Source organism: Pelobates fuscus, chromosome 5, assembly GCF_036172605.1.
Source record: "Pelobates fuscus isolate aPelFus1 chromosome 5, aPelFus1.pri, whole genome shotgun sequence".
NCBI lineage: Eukaryota > Metazoa > Chordata > Amphibia > Anura > Pelobatidae > Pelobates > Pelobates fuscus.
Genome location: NC_086321.1, coordinates 350,715,379 through 350,734,166, shown reverse-complemented (window position 1 = coordinate 350,734,166; position 18,788 = coordinate 350,715,379).

Sequence of the window (18,788 nt, the reverse complement as noted above, 5' to 3'; positions counted from 1 at the left end):
AATTCTTCATTCACAACTGCTAGGTCTGTGTTGAAAAAGGCATGGATTTTTTTTTATCAAACCCAGTTGCTTAGTTCTCTTCCCCATGGTATCATGGTGTTCAGAGACCAAAATGGGGCCGATCCATTAGGTGAAGAAGGGAAAATGTGAGTGACCGCTCTCCTCAATAGCTAAACCACACCCTCTCGAGCTCTCATATACACTCAGATATACCAACAATATGGAGCTCCTAGAAAAGAGACATTAGGATAGAAATTAGGTAAATTAGGATTGAAATGAGGGACAGAGAGATCTAGACCCAAACTAGTGGGTCCTCCTAAATATGGATACTTGGTAAATATGCCTCCATGCAGTTTCTTACAGATGTACCTATATTTCCTTTAGTAGTTCACAATGATCATCTATAATGAAAGATTTGATAGGAATGTAATGTAAACTCCAGTGCGCCTATATTGCTTCTTTGACAAGTCACCAAACCATTGCTGGCAGTTCGTTTATTACTTATGGTTTGGGAACCAAACAAACTCACGAATTGCCCTTTTTATACCTCCTGTACTCGGACCACCTCTTTGCTTGTTAACCCCTATTGACCTCTCCTGACACCTCCATCATCTGTTCACACCTAGTAAATTCAAGTGTTCTGCTGGGTGGCCGGTATTCGCATGGAAAAACACGTGGGAAATGAGTTGGCGGCCATCTTGTCGCACGAAAGCAAGCAGCAGTGTTCGGACATCGAGTGCATGGAACTAAAAATCGGACAGATTAACTCACGAACACCGCTGAACTTATACCATCACCTGCTTCTTTTCCAAACATCTCAGGAGAGCGCTGTGCAGTAGGATTGTTCACACGAACTAGGCAAACAATCGCTACCTATGAGCCAGGAGACCTGTTTGGCATTTATTTCTTTTTGGGACCCTTAAAAGTGCCGACTGCTACCACTTTTCTTATGGAACTATTTTGGGCAGGCACCACGTGTGTGGTGTGTGTGTTTTGGGGTGTTTTGTATTTTTTTACATTGCACATCTGTGCCTGGGAGATAATTAGTTTAACCCCTTAAGGACACATGACATGTGGAGAGCCCCTGCTGGGGGTCTGTGTATAAATTGTATGTACCATGTCGCAATAAACCAGTTCACTCCTGTGACAAACTTCCCTTTTCCTGTGAGTTTGCCACAAGTTTTTGGAGGGGCTTGTTTGCCAGCTTCTTGCCCCAGGACTATGGCCCATGTGTTAGACATGGCTCCAGCACTGTGGACAGGCTTTGTTCATGTCTTTTCCCATTTGCAGTTCGGTATATGGGGCTACCGAATGGATTCTACTTATGGTGTTCGTTTACCGAACAAACAACCGAACAGTCGGACCACACACACAAGTGGAGAGTGCAGCCCATTTACCCCCCAGGCTGGGAGTTAACCACAGCCAAATTGATGAACGGCTGGATGGTCGCCGTTCGTATAGTCGAACACATGGTGGCGGCAGCCATCTTGTTTAATCGAACGTGGTCAGCTGTGTTTTGCTGTTGTGTTCATGGAACTGAAATCGGACACTCGACGGCACAAACACGGCTGGGACTTCCAACTCCATCTATGTTCGGCTAAATATGTACGAACCTTGACTTTGTGCATGAATGGTCCTGTTCGACTATTTGAAGTGCACTTTTTTCATTGGCAATAGACCGGCCGCACAGCCTAATTCTCTGGAACTATTTTGGGCATGAAGTCATGCTTGCGGCCTGTCAAAAAGAGACTTCCATGAAACTTTTGAACCCCTGCTCTGATCTGGGTGATTTTTGGACATGTCGTTCACCAAGATCAGGGCTATCCGGGGATATGTTATGTTTTGGGGTACTTTCAGAATTTTGTGAAAATTTGGTTTTTCTCCCTGGAGATAATGGAGTTACTTATAAGACTTTACTCAATTATCTCCCAAGCAGAGGGGAGGGATTGTGTGCTGTACATGGTCGTGTCACAGACTGTATGTTTGTTCGGATTGGTTTGTGTCCTTTGTGTTCCTGTGCCCCATCAGATCCAGTGGGTGTTTCTCGGGCCTGAAAAGTTGGATAAAAATCCAACCTGTACCATTAAACTCTCAGATCATCTTGCACCTTCATGAAGTTTCGGCTCATGTTTGGGGGATTGGAGAACTACACTCTGGGGTTTGCTATAATCACTATACTCTCCTGAGTATAATCACAAAGCTCTTGTAAGAGCTGTTCCTGCTTGACTCTCTGGAGCGAGAGAGGTTCACCGACTGGAACCTGGAGCCTTGTTGTAGTTCCAAGGTGGGTAGGAGATGGCGAGACCCCAACCAAGCTGCGGCGTTTCATGGGGTTTGCAGTGGTTATGGTGCTCCAGCGCAGTGCTTATGGTACTCGTCAGTACTAGGAAGCAGCGATTGACGGAGGTACCCGGTCGGGGTGCAGGTTGTCCGTCACAAATCCCATCATTAAGTCTCGGCTAATGTCTGTGGGGGAAAGCTTAATCACTTAGCATGCTATAATCACTCAGCAGCTATAATAACTGAATCCAGCGCACCAGAGTTCCAGTGAGAGGGAAAAGGACATCCTTGGCGGCGAGGCCTGTGTCCAGGTGGCAGTAGTGGATGCAGCATCCGAAGATAGTACCTGCACAATGGATGGAGAGCAGCTACGATCAGCTAAAAAGGTACACATTGAAAGACTTGCTGGAAAGCTGTGGACGACGCACCAACAACCGACCGACGAGGGCTTTAGTTGCTGAACTCACGGAGCTGGACGCAACCAACCCTACCTTCGACCCAATTTCACCGAACGCAGAAGAGCCCAAACAGATGAGGGACGTGCGGTTTTGGCTGGCTTTGTTCGGGCCAAATCCCCCTGCCGAATTAATACTGTAAGTATTGGCGGACGCCGATGCAGAGGCCAGGGCTAAGCGGGAACACCAGATACGCTTAGCCAAAATCCAGCATTCAGGAAGTCCTGTAGCAGAGGGCCTAACTCCTCAGCCAGAACATTAAAAGGTACCCTTTGCAGCATTCAAAGCCTTCCAAGAGACAGAGGATGAGATTGATGGGTACCTCGCAGACTTTGAGTGACAATGCGCTCTACATAAGGTACCAGAGGATGACTGGGTCACGATCCTCGCAGGAAAATTGTCAGGATGAGCTGCTGAAGCTTTTTGAGCCATACCAGACAGGGAGATCTGTACTACGAAAGAGTGAAGGAAGCCCTGCTAACTAGGTACGCTGTCAACCCTGAAGCCTACCGCAGAAAGTTCAGGGAATTGCGGAAAAATTGTAGAGACTCATATGCAGAGTGGACTTACCGCCTCCACAGAGTTGCCTCACACTGGGTAACTGGGAGTCACGCGATATCCGGAGAGAATGTACTTCAACTTTTTTTACTGGAACATTTCTACAACACACTCCATTCAGACCTCAGAGACTGGCGGCCCCTCAACTTACTAGAGACTGCACGATTAGCGGATGAATACACCGACACCAGGAGAATGGAGCAGGCCCCTGCAAGACATACCCCTCGAGCATAAGTCGTTGTTCCTGGTCCCTCCACCCAGTCACGGAATCGCTACCGGGGACCCCCCTGGCATCTTGTACCGCCAACCAGGGCCGCCATCAGGGCATGACAACCATAACAGTTGTCATGGGCCCAGCGGTCCTGGGGGGCCCGGACTGCTCTGGCATAACGGTTGTCATGGGCCCAGCGGTCCTGGGGGGGCCGGACTGCTCTGTATATAGCGAATTTCACTATATATCTATGCACTGAGGGCCCCCCTACCGGTAAATTGCAGAGGGGGGGCCAGCAGCACACTCTGTCCTCCTTACAGCTCCTCTCTTTCTAACTCTCCTGCGGCCGCCAGAGCGTTGCCACGGGTTACCATGGCAACGCTCCGAACAGCACGCAGGTCGGTCTCGCGAGAGTTCGTCAGAGAGGAGCTGGAAAGGAAGACAATGTGCTGCTGGGCCCCCTCTTCAGTGTAACACGGCTGGCTCCCTCCACCATGCCACTGGACCAACAGGGAATGCGATCTCCCCCCTCCCTGGCAAGGTAAGAACCAGGGAGGGGGGAATAAAATGTAAATTTTAATTATACACAAATATTTTTTTTAAAAAATACTCCCCTCCCCCCTACTTTACACAAACACTGCATCCTTACAAGCACACTCACACTACATTCACTAAACACACTCTGCACTACACACACACACACACACACACACACACTACATTCACTAAACACTCTGCACTACACACACACACACACTACATTCACTAAACACACTCTGCACTACACACACACTCCATTCACTAAACACACACACACACTCCATTCACTAAACACACTCTGCACTACACACACACACACTACATTCACTAAACACACTCTGCACTGCACACACACACTACATTCACTAAACACACTCTGCACTACACACACACTACATTCACTAAACACACTCTGCACTACACACACACACACACACTACATTCACTAAACACACTCTGCACTACACACACACACTACATTCACTAAACACACTCTGCACTACACACACACACACACTACATTCACTAAACACACTCTGCACAACACACACTACATTCACTAAACACACTCTGCACTACACACACACACACACACACTACATTCACTAAACACACTCTGCACTACACACACTCACACACACTACATTCACTAAACAGACTCTGCACTACACACACTCACACACTACATTCACTAAACACACTCTGCACTACACACACTCACACACTACATTCACTAAACACACTCTGCACTACACACACTCACACACTACATTCACTAAACACACTCTGCACTACACACACTCACACACTACATTCACTAAACACACTCTGCACTACAACACTCACACACTACATTCACTAAACACACTCTGCACTACACACACTCACACACTACATTCACTAAACACACTCTGCACTACACACACTCACACACTACATTCACTAAACACACTCTGCACTACACACATTCACTAAACACACACACACACACTACATTCACTAAACACACTCTGCACTACACACACACACACTCCATTCACTAAACACACACACACACACACACTACATTCACTAAACACACTCTGCACTACACACACACACTACATTCACTAAACACACTCTGCACTACACACACACACACTACATTCACTAAACACACTCTGCACTACACACACACTACATTCACTAAACACACTCTGCACTACACACACACACACTCAGGGCCGGTGCAAGGAATTTTGTCTACACAGGCGAAGGAGTATTTTGCCGCCCCCCCATACATACAACCACTATCATATCCTCACGCAACAAACATGTCCGCGCAAACACACAGACACCAAACGCCTACACCAGGCTCTGCACAGACACGCCGCGGCAGACTTCTTGACCACTCAATCTTATACACGTGCAGGGGCTCCTGCTACTGAAGGCTTGGGGTGACCGACTTAAGCCACTGACCCACTCTACCTGAAAGCAATAAGTTTATACAAAGATGTTTAATCGACTAACACCCATGACATAAAAATATGCATAGTATAGCGTTCAACCAAGCCTGATACACAAATATAAAAATGTGCGACTTTTCATGCCACTGACTAACTATTGCAAATCTGGAAACACGCTGTTGTGGCGGATGTCGATACCCTGTAACCACCTGCACATCAAAAATAAAGAATTCAACACACAAGTTACCAGAGAGCATTATCACTGTGCTTTACCGTTAACGTCACATGAGTCACCAGAGAGCATTATCACTATAACAAAGCAAATATAGATATAAATGCTGTGAAAGTACTCACTATACCATGTTATGTTTGTAATACCTGTCAAAGAAATGCTTGCAACAGCTGTTGGAGCTGTGCAAGCCCAATGTTATTTTATGCACAACCAAAATAAAAATAAAGCATTTAAAAAAATAATAATAATAAAGAATTAAAAAAAATTAAATATAAAAAAAAATTAAATATAAAAAAATTTCAATCTTACCCCCTTCAAGTGCTGGCATACAGTTCTAAAGTGATGGGGATCTGAGGAGACTGCAGGCACTCTGGGGAGCAGTCTTGCAGAAGAGGCAGCTCTTCCAAAGTAAGTCTGCTGCCGCCTGGCTGCAGGACTTTGACAATATGGAGTCAGGGGAAGGGGGGAGGGGGCGGAAGTCAGGCCACCTACTCGGCTCACCATATTAAACTAAACACCGCCTGGGCCTATCTGCCTGTCTCCCCTCCCCTTTCCTTCCCCTACCTTCCTGTTACAGTTTTCTCTGGCTGGCTTGGCTCCAAACGCGGGCGGGCTCCACTCTGTCATGGGCGCCGCCATATTGGAGCCAGCAGAGGGAGCCGGCCCTGATGCATCCGACGGTGGACCGCAGGGGACTCTGGGGGAGGTGTAAGTCGCGCCCTCCTCCTGACATCATCAGGAGTGGGCGGCGCGGCAGAAACTTCACCTCCGGTCCGGAAGTAAGGGAAGCAGGCAGCCTCAGCAGGGCAAGGTAGGCTGCGGTATTATACAAATCCGAATCCCTAGCCGATGGCTGGGGATTCGGATTTTTGCGCCCCCCCTGCTCGGGCGCCCTAAGGCGGCCGCCTGGGCCGCCTTATGGACGCGCCGGCCCTGCACACACTACATTCACTAAACACACTCTGCACTACACACATACACACTACATTCACTAAACACACTCTGCATTACACACACTCACACTACATTCACTAAACACACTCTGCACTACACACACTCACACACTACATTCACTAAACACACTCTGCACTACACACACTCACACACTACATTCACTAAACACACTCTGCACTACACACATTCACTAAACACACTCTGCACTACACACACTCACATTACATTCGCTAAACACACTATGCACTACACACACTACATTCACTAAACATACTACACACACACACACTACATTAACTATACACACGTTGCACTCACTACAAACACACTAATTTACTCAACACACTTTGCACTCACTACAAACACAGCATTCACTATACACACTCTGCATACACATACACATTTTGCATTCGCCACAATCACACTACATTCACCATACACATTTTGCATTCACTACAATCACACTACACGAACTATACACATTTTGCACTCACTACAATCTCTATACATACTTTGCATTCGCTGCAAACACACTACATTCACTATACACATATTGCATTCACACTACATGAACTATACACACTTTGCACTCACTACAAACACACTACATGCACTATGCACACTACATCCACTACAAAAATACACACTGCATTCACTGTACACACACCTACATTTACATACACACACACTCTGCATCGAATGCATGCATACAAACATTATATACATTACACAAAACGTACAATCTGCATCCACTATACACACTGCATCCATGACACACATACCACATCCACTATACACACTGCATCCATGACACTCATTCTACATCCACTATATACACACACACACACACTTCATCCTTGTGGACGGACTCGGGGCTGGCCCAGGGGGCCCAGATCTTGAGCTGTTTCAGGGGCCCTAAAATTTCTGATGCCGGCCCTGCCGCCAACTAAGACAGGGCCACGCTGCTTTAGATGCCAGCAAATAGGTCATGTAAGGAGCAACTGTCCGCTTGAGCCTCCAACACCATCCGAAGGGCCGTACCAATCCTCTACTGCCCAGAGCCTCCGGTCACTGCCTGGAAGCTGAAAATACATCATCCTGGAATGGGCCCCAACCTAAACCAGAGGAGTCCACTTTGTTTGAGATCACGAGCACACGCGACAATTGGTGGCTGTAAGGGTAGCCGGGGGAACCATATACCGACTACCAACTGCCCGCATTCACATGGACTGGAGAGCTGGATCTGGCACCATGAACATGGGAATCATGAAAGACTTACACGCCGAGGTGCTACTTGGAAATTATCTGAGACCGCTCACAGACTTTATCCCAGATAAATCGCAGAGACCCAGAATAGAGGGAGCGCCCCATCTCAAAAGCGCCATCTTGTAGTTCAGAGGAAATACAGACAGGAACTTCTACGCATCGGGCATGATGTACCCTTGGCAGGGAATACGCTGGACCTCTCATAGAGTAACCCAGAACTTCTTCTGGCCTGGGGTCTCTCGGGACGACTGGCGATACTGCCAAACTTGTGACAATTGCCGAGTAGGAAAGAACGGTGACCACCCCAAAGCATGGCCGATCATTGATGAAGTATATACTAACCGTAGTCGACTACGCCACACAGTGGCGTACTAAGGGGGGGGGGGCGAGAGGGTGGTCCACCCCAGGTGGCTTTTTGCTACCCCTGTGTCTTATGTAAAGGAACCGGGTGCTTAGAGGAGCATCCACGTTCGTGTCACATCCAGCAGCATCAGGTTCTCTGTTCTCACGACCCTCGAGAGCATTGCAGTGGGTTGCTATGGCAATGCACGCAATGCATGTCGGAGCGTAGCCATGGCAACCTGCGGCAGCGCTCTCGTGGATCGTGAGTATAGAGGACCTGATGCTGAAGGTGAAACGACCGTGGAGACATCTCAGCATTTCACCAACGCTACACACCACCATATTCAAAAAATCACACTACACATTAATGCACACCTGCATTTAAATGCCAACACTTCATGCAAACACACCCCTTCACTTACACATATTTCATATTTAACAAACAAACACTGCTCAGTGCTAAATACATTAAGAAAAAAAACAATACAACCACTGCTCAGTGCTATACACATTTAAAAAAAATTGTGGGTGTTTTTTACATTTTAAAGTTGAGAGGAGGGGGTGCCAAATATCCACCCCGGGTGCCAAATGCTTCAGGTACGCCCCTGACGCCACGCGCTATTCTGAAGCAATCACCTTGTCCAATATTCCGCTGGAGAATGTAGCGGATGTCCTGGTCCGGATATTCTCCCGAGTGGGTTTTCCCGGGGAGATCATGTCAGATCAGGGCACCCAGTTCACAGCAGATCAGGGCCGGCGCGTCCATAAGGCGGCACAGGCGGCCTTAGGGCGCACCGGCTCCGGGGGCGCAAGATTCCAGTGACCGGCAGGTGACCGGCAGGAGGGAAGGGAGGGAAGCTCTCCCTCCTGCCAGGTCACCTCCTGGATCCCCGGCGGGCGGCAGTGTTCTAATGAGAGACGGCGAGGGAGCTCTAACCTGTCTGCTCTGCTCCCTCGCGCAATGTTTGCTGATGCCGCGGGACCCGGAATATGACGTCATATTCCGGCTCCCGCGGCATCAGTAGACAGCCCGCGAGGGAGCAGAGCAGACAGGTTAGAGCTCCCTTGCCGCCTCTCATTAGAACACTGCCGCCCGCCGCACTGAAGCCCCACTGGACCCCAGGGACGGATCCACGCCAGCTCTCCAGGTAGGAAGGCTGGGTGGATATTATTAATAATTTGTGTGTCTGAAAGTGTATGTGTGAGTGTGTGTGTCTGTGTTTGTCTGTGAGTGTGTATGTGTGTATGTGTTTGTCTGTGAGTGTCTGTGTGTCTGTGTATGTGTTTGTGAGTGTGTGTGTCTGTGTATGTGTGTGTGTCTGTGAGTGTGTGTGTCTGTGAGTGTCTGTGCTTGTCTCTGAGTGTGTGTGTCTGTGTATGTGTTTGTCTGTGAGTGTGTGTCTATGAGTGTCTGTGTTTGTCTGTGAGTGTGTGTCTGTGTATGTGTTTGTCTGTGAGTGTGTGTGTCTGTGAGTGTGTGTCTGTAAGTGTGTGTGTTTATGCATTTGTGAGTGTGTCTGTGTCTGTGAATGATTGTATCAAATCAGTGAGAGTATGTTTGTAATTGAGTGTGTGTCTGTCAATGAATGAGTGTGTGTCAGATCAGTGAGTCAGTGTGTGTCAGATCAGTGAGTCAGTGTCTGTCAGTGACGTCTGTGTGTTTGTCATTGAGTGTGTGTGGCTGTTAGTGTGTATACACCACTGAGTGTAGCGTGGCGGAGCGGAGCGCAGTACAGGAGCTTCTGTTTCCTTTACCCGGCCAGACTGACAGGAAGTTCTCAATGAGAGAGCACTTCCTGTCAGTCCAGCCAGGTACAGAAAACTGAAGCTCCTGTAGAGGATCTGCTCCGCAACGCTACAAGACAAGTAGGAGGCACACCAGGAAGGGGAGAAACACCAAGGGACAGGGAAAAGAGGGGGAGGGGAGAGGAACACTAAGGGACAGGGAAGAGGGAGGGGCTGGTTAGGAGGCACATAGGTGAAAATTTTAATTTTGGGGGGGGGGGCATCTTCGCCTATGTACCCAAAAATCCTTGCACCGGCCCTGCAGCAGATTTTACTCATCAGCTGTGGAAGGTATGTAGGATAAAACCCCTTCACCCTACCATCCCCAGACCAACGATCTCTGCGAGCAGTTTAATGGCACACTGAAGCAGATGTTGCGAATGTTCGCCAACTCTTGCCGAGACTGGGAGAGATTCCTGCCGCACCTTGGGTTTGCCTATCAGAAGGTACCGCAGGAATCCACAGGGTTCTCCCCATTCGAACTGCTTAATGGGAGAAGGGTACGAGGGCCCCTTGATTTTAGTAGGTAGCACTGGGAAGGGAAAACAGCAGGACGGGACACCGATAGTACCTGACGTGCTGGAACTCTGGGACCGCATGGAACAGTTGGCTAAAATGGTAAATGAGAACCACCAAAAGGTTCAGGGGTGACAAAAGACGTGGTACAATCGAGGTACCCGGCAGTGTAGTTTTCGGGTTGGACAAAAGGTCCTGGTGTTAAAACCAGTCTAACATGACAAATTACAGGCAGCATGGCAGGGTCCCTACAAGGTGGTGGAACAACGCTGCAACATCACCTATGTAGTAGCCAGCTGCGCAGATGAGCGAATAAGATGCTCCTTCCACATTAATATGCTGGAAAGGCAGGAAGATATAGCTGCAGTATGTGCCCCAGCTACTGAGGATCTGGACAACCTTTCATTACCTGACTTACTAGAGGGAGACTCTCCAGCCGACCATATTGCCTAAGTTCATTTATGGGACCGACTGACCAGTCAAGAAATAGTCCAGGCCCGCCAACTGCTAGAAAACAAGCAACAGACCTGTGAGGAACCATGATACACCACCCTGGCAGTACACAAGGTAGAAACTCCAGGTCAGGCCATTATGAGACAAACTCCCCTTTCCCCCCCCTTGTCACGTCTAAACATTTGTTATGAAGGAACACAACTGCAGATTTCTTATAGTTTGAATATTTATTATAAAAAAAGTAAAAGGTATTGACTTTAATTCCAATTTACAGGTACTGTAGCTTTAAGTAATAAACGATAACTGAAGTCCACAATTATATGCACTGTAGCTTTAAGTAGTAAACGATAACTGAAGTCCACAATTATATGCACTGTAGCTTTAAGTAGTAAACGATAACTGAAGTCCACAATTATATGCACTGTAGCTTTAAGTAATAAACGATGACTGAAGTAGAAAGAGTTCTTTAGTAGTAGTAATTAATTAGGTGATAAGAAGTTACATTAGCTGTTCCATAGACTTTAATTGAAGTAAGATAGATGCAGCTAACTGAGACAAAGTATGAGTTGAAGTTAGCTGTAACGGGTTTGTTTTAACGAAGGACTTTGGAGACAGGAAATAACAGCTTTGTGATGCAACGCTTATCACAGAGGTTTTACTTAGCTTCCGGCACATAGAACACTGGTTCCCGAGATCTCCTCAGAGGCGGTTTATCCTGAATGGTGAGAGTTCAGCTTTAGTCGTGGATGAGGAAAGGCGAAGGGAACTTGAAGTCTTCCAGTCCGGTCTGGTAACAGAGGGCTTTCACAACGATGTTGCAGCCGGTTCGTGAGTACGGAACGTAGTTCAATAATCTAGCGTCGATCAGCTGGTGCGGTCAGATTAAATAGGCAGACCGTGTCATGAAGAGGTGTGGCTAAGCTCCGTGGAACCAGGAAGTAAGAGGATATCGTAATTAAGGCATGACACCCCTCCACATTCCTGAAAGAAATACAGGAGATGCTCCATCTAGGGGAAATTGAGGCTTTAGACAGTCCATGGGCGTTGCCGGTCACCCTCGTACTGAAACAGGATGGAACTACCCACTTCTGCATGCACTATGGGCGACTAAACGATTGGACTGTTACTGACGCTTACCATATGCCCCAGGTGGTTGAACTACTGGATCGCATAGCCAGGGGACATTATCTGACTATGATAGAGCTATGCAAGGGTTATTGGCAGATTATTATTGGCTATCCCAAGTCGGACCCCATTCGGCCTGTACCAATTTAGGGTTTTGCTGTTTGGGATGAAGAACTCTATGTGTTGGAGTATTACACTGTGACAGGGCAGTCCTAAATCAAGTTGGAGAAGACGGCGTAGAGCGCCCTGTCGTGTAGCTCAGCATGAAACGGTTACCTAGAGAAGTAACCTATGCGGCAGTGGAGAAAGAATGTTTAGCCCTAGTGTGAAATCTCAATAAACTTACCCCTTACCTGTATGGACGAGATTTCACCCTTAAAACCGACCACAACCCGCTGGTATGGCTTAACTGGGTGGCCGGAGACAATGCCCAACTACTGCGGTGGAGTCTAGCGCTACAACCATATGACTTCACCTCGCGGTGAGCAAAATGGGAGTGCCGATGGGTAGTCTCGCCAGACAGAGCTCACCACTTAAACACCAAGTCCAGATATGCCCAAGTTGACCCAAAAAGGGTCAAACAGTGTCTGCCGGAGCACCATGCAAGGGAGGAGCAGTGTGACAAGACACCCAGTCACCAAACAATTTCTGGCAGTTCATTTATTACTTATGGTTCGGGAACCGAACAAACTCACAAATTGCCCTCTTTATACCCCCCGTACTCGAACCACCTCTTGGCTTGTTAATCCCTATTGACCTCTCCTGACACCTCCATTATCTGTTCGACCCTAGTTATTTCAAATGTTCTGCTGTGTGACCGCCGTTCGCATGGTCGAACACATGGGAAATGAATTGGCGGCCATCTTGTTGCACGAAAGCAGTCAGCGTTGTTCAGACAGAGTGCATGGAACTAAAATCGGACAGACTTACTCGTGAACACCGCTGAACTTATACCATTGCCTGCTTCTTTTCTAAACATCTTAGGAGAGCGCTGTTCTGTAACATTGTTCGGTATTTATTTCGTTTTGGGACTCTCGAAATGGACTGACAGCCACCACTTTTCTCTTGGTACTATTTTGGGCATACACCATGTGTGCGGATGGTCAAAACTTTACCCTGGTGCCGATTCGGCTTTATTCGTTGGATCTGAGTGCTATTTAGACACTTTGGTCGCTCAGATCCAGGCTATCCGGGGGTATAGGACTTGTGTGGAGACCCCCAGCAGGGGGGTCTGTGTATAAATTGCGTGTATCATGTCCCATTAACCCGTTGCGTGTATCATGTCCCATTAACGCCAATGGCTTTGAGCCCCAGAATCTGAAATATGGACCCCTGCCGCAATCCACTTCTGGGCGAGTGCCCTGAAAGCTGCCCTAAACTGACAGGCAGTCCCCCTGCTGGTGAAATAGGATTTTTTTTTTTAATAAAGCAGTGAAAAAAATTAATAAATAAATATATATATATATATATATATATATATATAAAACCCATAATAAGTGTATTTTTATATTGATAGTAATATATATCAATATCAAAATACCCGTATTATGGAGTTACACACACATATATGTATAAATATATATTTAATATACATACATGATATACATACAATACATACAGTAATTGTATATGTTTTATATATTTTAATTAAATTAAATAATAAATGTTAAAAAAATTATATATATGCACATTCATTCTAAAAGTATTTTGATTATATATATATATACATATATATAGTTATCAAAATACACTTAGAATGATATATATTTGTGGTCGGTTAATATCGTATAGTGAAATACCTTGTGATTGGAATTAAGTCGGTGTGGTGTGCCGGAACCGACGTAGAGGGTAGGCCTGAAAAAGAGGGCCCCCCTGAATGAATTGTATAAGAGGGAGAGGTGGGTGGGGTGAACAGCGTGCGTACGGCAGGTAGGAAGGGGGGGAGTAGCGTTTATATGGAACGCTTAACTCCTCCCACAAATACAGGCCTTACGGCCTTAAACTTGTGGTCGGTTAATATCGTATAGTGAAATACCTTGTGATTGGAATTAAGTCGGTTTGGTGTGCCGGAACCGACGTAGAGGGTAGGCCTGAAAAAGAGGGCAAAAGGAAATGCCAGAAAAACACACTTATAGCACTATATAAAATCCGTTGTCTTACAACTCATGCGTTGGGAATGTTCCTGTATAATATAGCTGATTCCTAGTGCCTCTAATTGTTTGTTCCGGCGTACTGCTACTGGATGTCGTGCTTATAGAATGGATGTGAAAGATAGGAGCCGGTGGTCCTACTTACTCTAATGACAGAAGTGTGAATGTAGAATCGTATTTAGAAGTAGTTAGGGAATGATTAGTAGGTCAAGTGTCTTCATTGTCTGGTTCGAATGTTGACGTGACGCGGTGTAGTGTTTGTACCTTCTTAAATTTTCCTTGGGGAGACATGACTTACCAGTCTGATTAGTTGTGATCGTGGAGTTGTAGGGTTCCCGAACCCTTGTATGGTTGCAGGCACATAGATTTAAGACCTGGTTGTGTGGCGCGAATGCTGTTTAGGGAGTCTGATACTGCCCGGTATTCCCATCTGTGTACGTACGTTACTGTAGAGCGATAAACCAATTATCTTTTGATATCTTGTGTAAAAAAACGGGGTATGGTTTGAAAGGCTTGTCAGAAACGTGTATGTCAGTTCGGAATAGTGCGACCGTGTGCGTATGAAGGTTTGAATAAAAGGTGGCAAAAATGTAGAAAAGACTATAGGGTGATCAGTATGCCTGTGGAAGTCATGCTCCACTGATTCTTGGAAGAATGTCACGATTCTGTTATATGTATCTTAGAGCAAACGAATAATGTTCTAGATGATAGCTTGTGTCGAGCCCCAACAGCCGAGTGACCGGAAGGGGATGCTAAAATGCGGTTTATGCTTGAGAGATGTGAGTTGGGTGAGGTACGAGACTGAGCGACTCTTGGTTAGTCGGCCCTAATAGATACGAAAATGCTGCAATCCCTCGTCCGACGTTGCCTTTGTAGGACATCCTGAAAAAGAACATGAGAACAACAATGAACTCAAATAACAACAACACGGTTAAGTAAAATAGAACTGGCTAACTAGTGCCGAAGCGAAAAGCTCACTACCCCGTGACAAGTGAGGCCCTGCTAGTAGCCAAGCGGCTGGCGAGAGGCTCTACCTATGATTTGGGCGTGGGGCTCGAGCCACTAGCGTGGTGGCGGGGAGGTGGCCTCTCGGTGACAGTAAAGATCCAAAAAACGTGTAGCCGTGTCAGGTGAGGCCCTAACTATAAACCCGATAGGTGGGTGAATGCGAGGCACTAACTATGATTTGGGCCGAGGGGCGAAAATCTCCGTGTTGAGATTGGGGAGTTGGCCTCGCGGGACCAGCTACGTTGTACAGCTGAGGCCAGCTCCTAACCCTAGATAGCCAGTTCTCTGACCCTAGACGGGGGCTTGATAAGGGGGTAACGTAACGTGTTTGGTAACCCAAGTTGTGGTTAATGATAGGTACCCGGAGATTCCCAGACAGACAGAGGAAACGAAGGGAGAGGAAGGAGGAAAAAAAAAAAGAAGAGGAAAGGAACTGAAGTCGAGGGAAGGAAAATAATGTGCCGTACAGTGAAGTACTATGGAGATATAGCTGATAGATCAGTATTGATAGACCCTGAGGGTGCTGAAGATTCTCGTGATGGTTACTAAATAAACCTGACAGGAGATGAAAGAAGGCGTTGTGCCAAGAAAACGTTGTAGCAGCTGACGGAGAGAGGAGGGTGAAATTAGCAAGGTAGTAAGTAACAAAACGATTGTTACGGGTAGCGAGTACGAATGAAGAGTTGTCGAGTGTAGCCGTGGCCTGATGAGGCAAGGCAGGAATCAAGCCCCCGTACCCCAAAACCCAATCGTGTAACAACGTGGCCTAGTAGAGGCAGTTGTTTGGAAACAAAACAAAATTAAACCTGATAAACAGGTGACAATCGTTTGACTAAAGGCCAATTGCGTAACAATTGTAGGAAATGTAAACAAAAACACATTTATACCTGTTAGAAACAGGCGACAATAGTGAACCAGTAATTGTCTACTGATAGCAGATGACAACAATAGTAATTGTGAAACTAATGTAACATTTGAATGTTTCCTTCAATTACACATATGAAAAACATTTACCTTAAAGTCTTGCCTGCACAGTATAACTTACAGAGTAGTCCCCCCAACGAGGGTATTACATAAATTACTACCCTAGCCAAAGCTGGGAGTGATAGGACAGGCAGTCCAATAACAGTGAAAGAATGGTTATCCACATGGTGAAGCGGCTGAATAATAGATAACCTTAGTTATAACATTAATATTTGCAAACTTACGTAATCGTAATTGAGACAGGCAATTGATCAGTCTGAGTCAACCGTGATTTAAACACTAACGGAATTACCTACAGCGTAAGACCACAATAAATAAAAGAAACATTTTAAGACCTGTTTAAACCATGTTATTAATGTATCACACCGGTGTTTGGTTGCAGCCAAAACAGTGAAACAGTTACAGAAAATTGCAAAATCGCTAAGGAAAACGCTGAAATCCCAATTATACCGACTGAATAAAGGTCGCAATGTAATAGGTGCAAATGTGAGAAGAAAAAAAAAACTATGGAAGTGGTACCTGCAACAAACATAGTTTCGCATAAATATACAGACATAATTGATAATAATTACCAAAAACAAATAGTCTGCTGAAATGTAACCTGAATGCCGGTCTCATACGAATCGTGTTGTCTATGAGTGTCAAGCGTTCATGAGTTAGACCGTTTGTGAGCTTGAGCGTATAAAATATAGGTCGTGACTTGCACAGGCGTTGTATGGCGGGAATAGCCCGAACGAGGCTATTCCCACTGATTACCTGAACGTTCGTTTGTATGTCGGTTCGATACCCCATCGTGTAACAACGTGGCCTTGTCGAGGCAGTTGTTTGAAATGTGGACGAAACTTAATTGTACCTGATAGAAATAGGCGACAATAGCGAACTAGTGATTGTCTAATGAAGACAAATGACAGCATGCAACATTAATAGTAATTAGCGGGGAATGTCAAATGGCGGTAACGCCTGAACCTGAGGTAATTTGATGCATGTATAACAAGAGTGGCACAAGCGTCGGTGTAATCTGGGAGATAAAATAAACCAACCTATATAGCGTGTAACTGTAGATTAACTTGACCCAATAAAACAGTACATGCATAGTGTCAGGCATTGAGTAGTATTACATGGGATGCACCAATTGTAGATACCCATAATAAGCCTGAAAACAGGACGGCAGGGAAGCTACATATTATACAGAATAAAACAGCAAATACCATAAAACCACTAGACAGCAAATACCATGAAACCATCAGGTGGAGATACCAGCCGATTAAACTAGGTCTTGCACATGAAAAACATGATGGAAAGTAGGAGTGAAAATTTTAGTAATCAATATGTCGTGCATTCTCAACTGAATGCTGCAATTGGTTAACAGCTTGCTCACTATAAACCGTCTTCAATGGTTGATAGATAAGACAATTTAAATTCAGCAGTGAACTTAATATATAAGTTAAATACATAGCATAGAAAGTGCATGAATTTACTAGATTGACACGTATGTAATATAACCAGATAGTGAAATCGTTAAAGCTGGAAGGTGACGGAATAATAATTAAACTTACAGTACTTTTGAGGGGTACAGGATAATATAAATAACAATGCATACTCTTAAGCCCCGGTGATTCAACTTGCAATATACATCCCTGCACACAATGATTGAAGTTTTAGCATCCCTCTGGACCTGTGGAGGGATAAGTACCACCTACCAGTGAACTAGCGTATGAGCGGGTTGGTGGATGGGAGGAACTGTGTAGTTGCACCTTTTTTTTTTTTTTTTTTTTCTGTAGCTTGCTAAATATTTACACCAACAAAAGAACCCATGGCAATGCATTGCTGGAGAAATGCTCATTTATCACGTCGATATACTGCCACTGTGTGTGCAGAACGTTACTACAGCCATTAAATTGCATCATCAGTAAAGGAATCTCTGGAGTGTATTGTGCTGACAGGCAGGGGGGTTAATAGTATTTGCCTCCCGTACTGGAGTTGCATATGAAGCCGTTTCAGCAGTAAAATAAATTATACATGAGACCTCGTTTGGTCAAAGTTTAATGAATCTACCGGTATAAATTAATAAAACAGAAAGCGTAAGAATTAAGCGACCTGTACGTTTGTGCGGGAAAAAATGCGAAATAAAATGTGTTGAACGGCGGGAAATAGCCCGAACGCGGCTATTCCCAGCGATTACCTGGTGTTCGCTTGTTTGCATCCTGTGCGTACGAAAGGAGCCGACTGGCGGGAAATCTGCGAGGATGACATGAGCGGACCGGAAGAGCAGCAGGGAAGAGACCCGGGAGTTCGGCTGTCATGAGGCGAGGACCGCAAGTGCTGTTGAGGACCCGGAAGTTGTGCTGACGAAAGGGAGGCGGCAGGTCAGGTGAACAGCGTGCGTACGGCAGGTAGGAAGGGGGGGAGTAGCGTTTATATGGAACGCTTAACTCCTCCCACAAATACAGGCCTTACGGCCTTAAACATATCATTCTAAGTGTA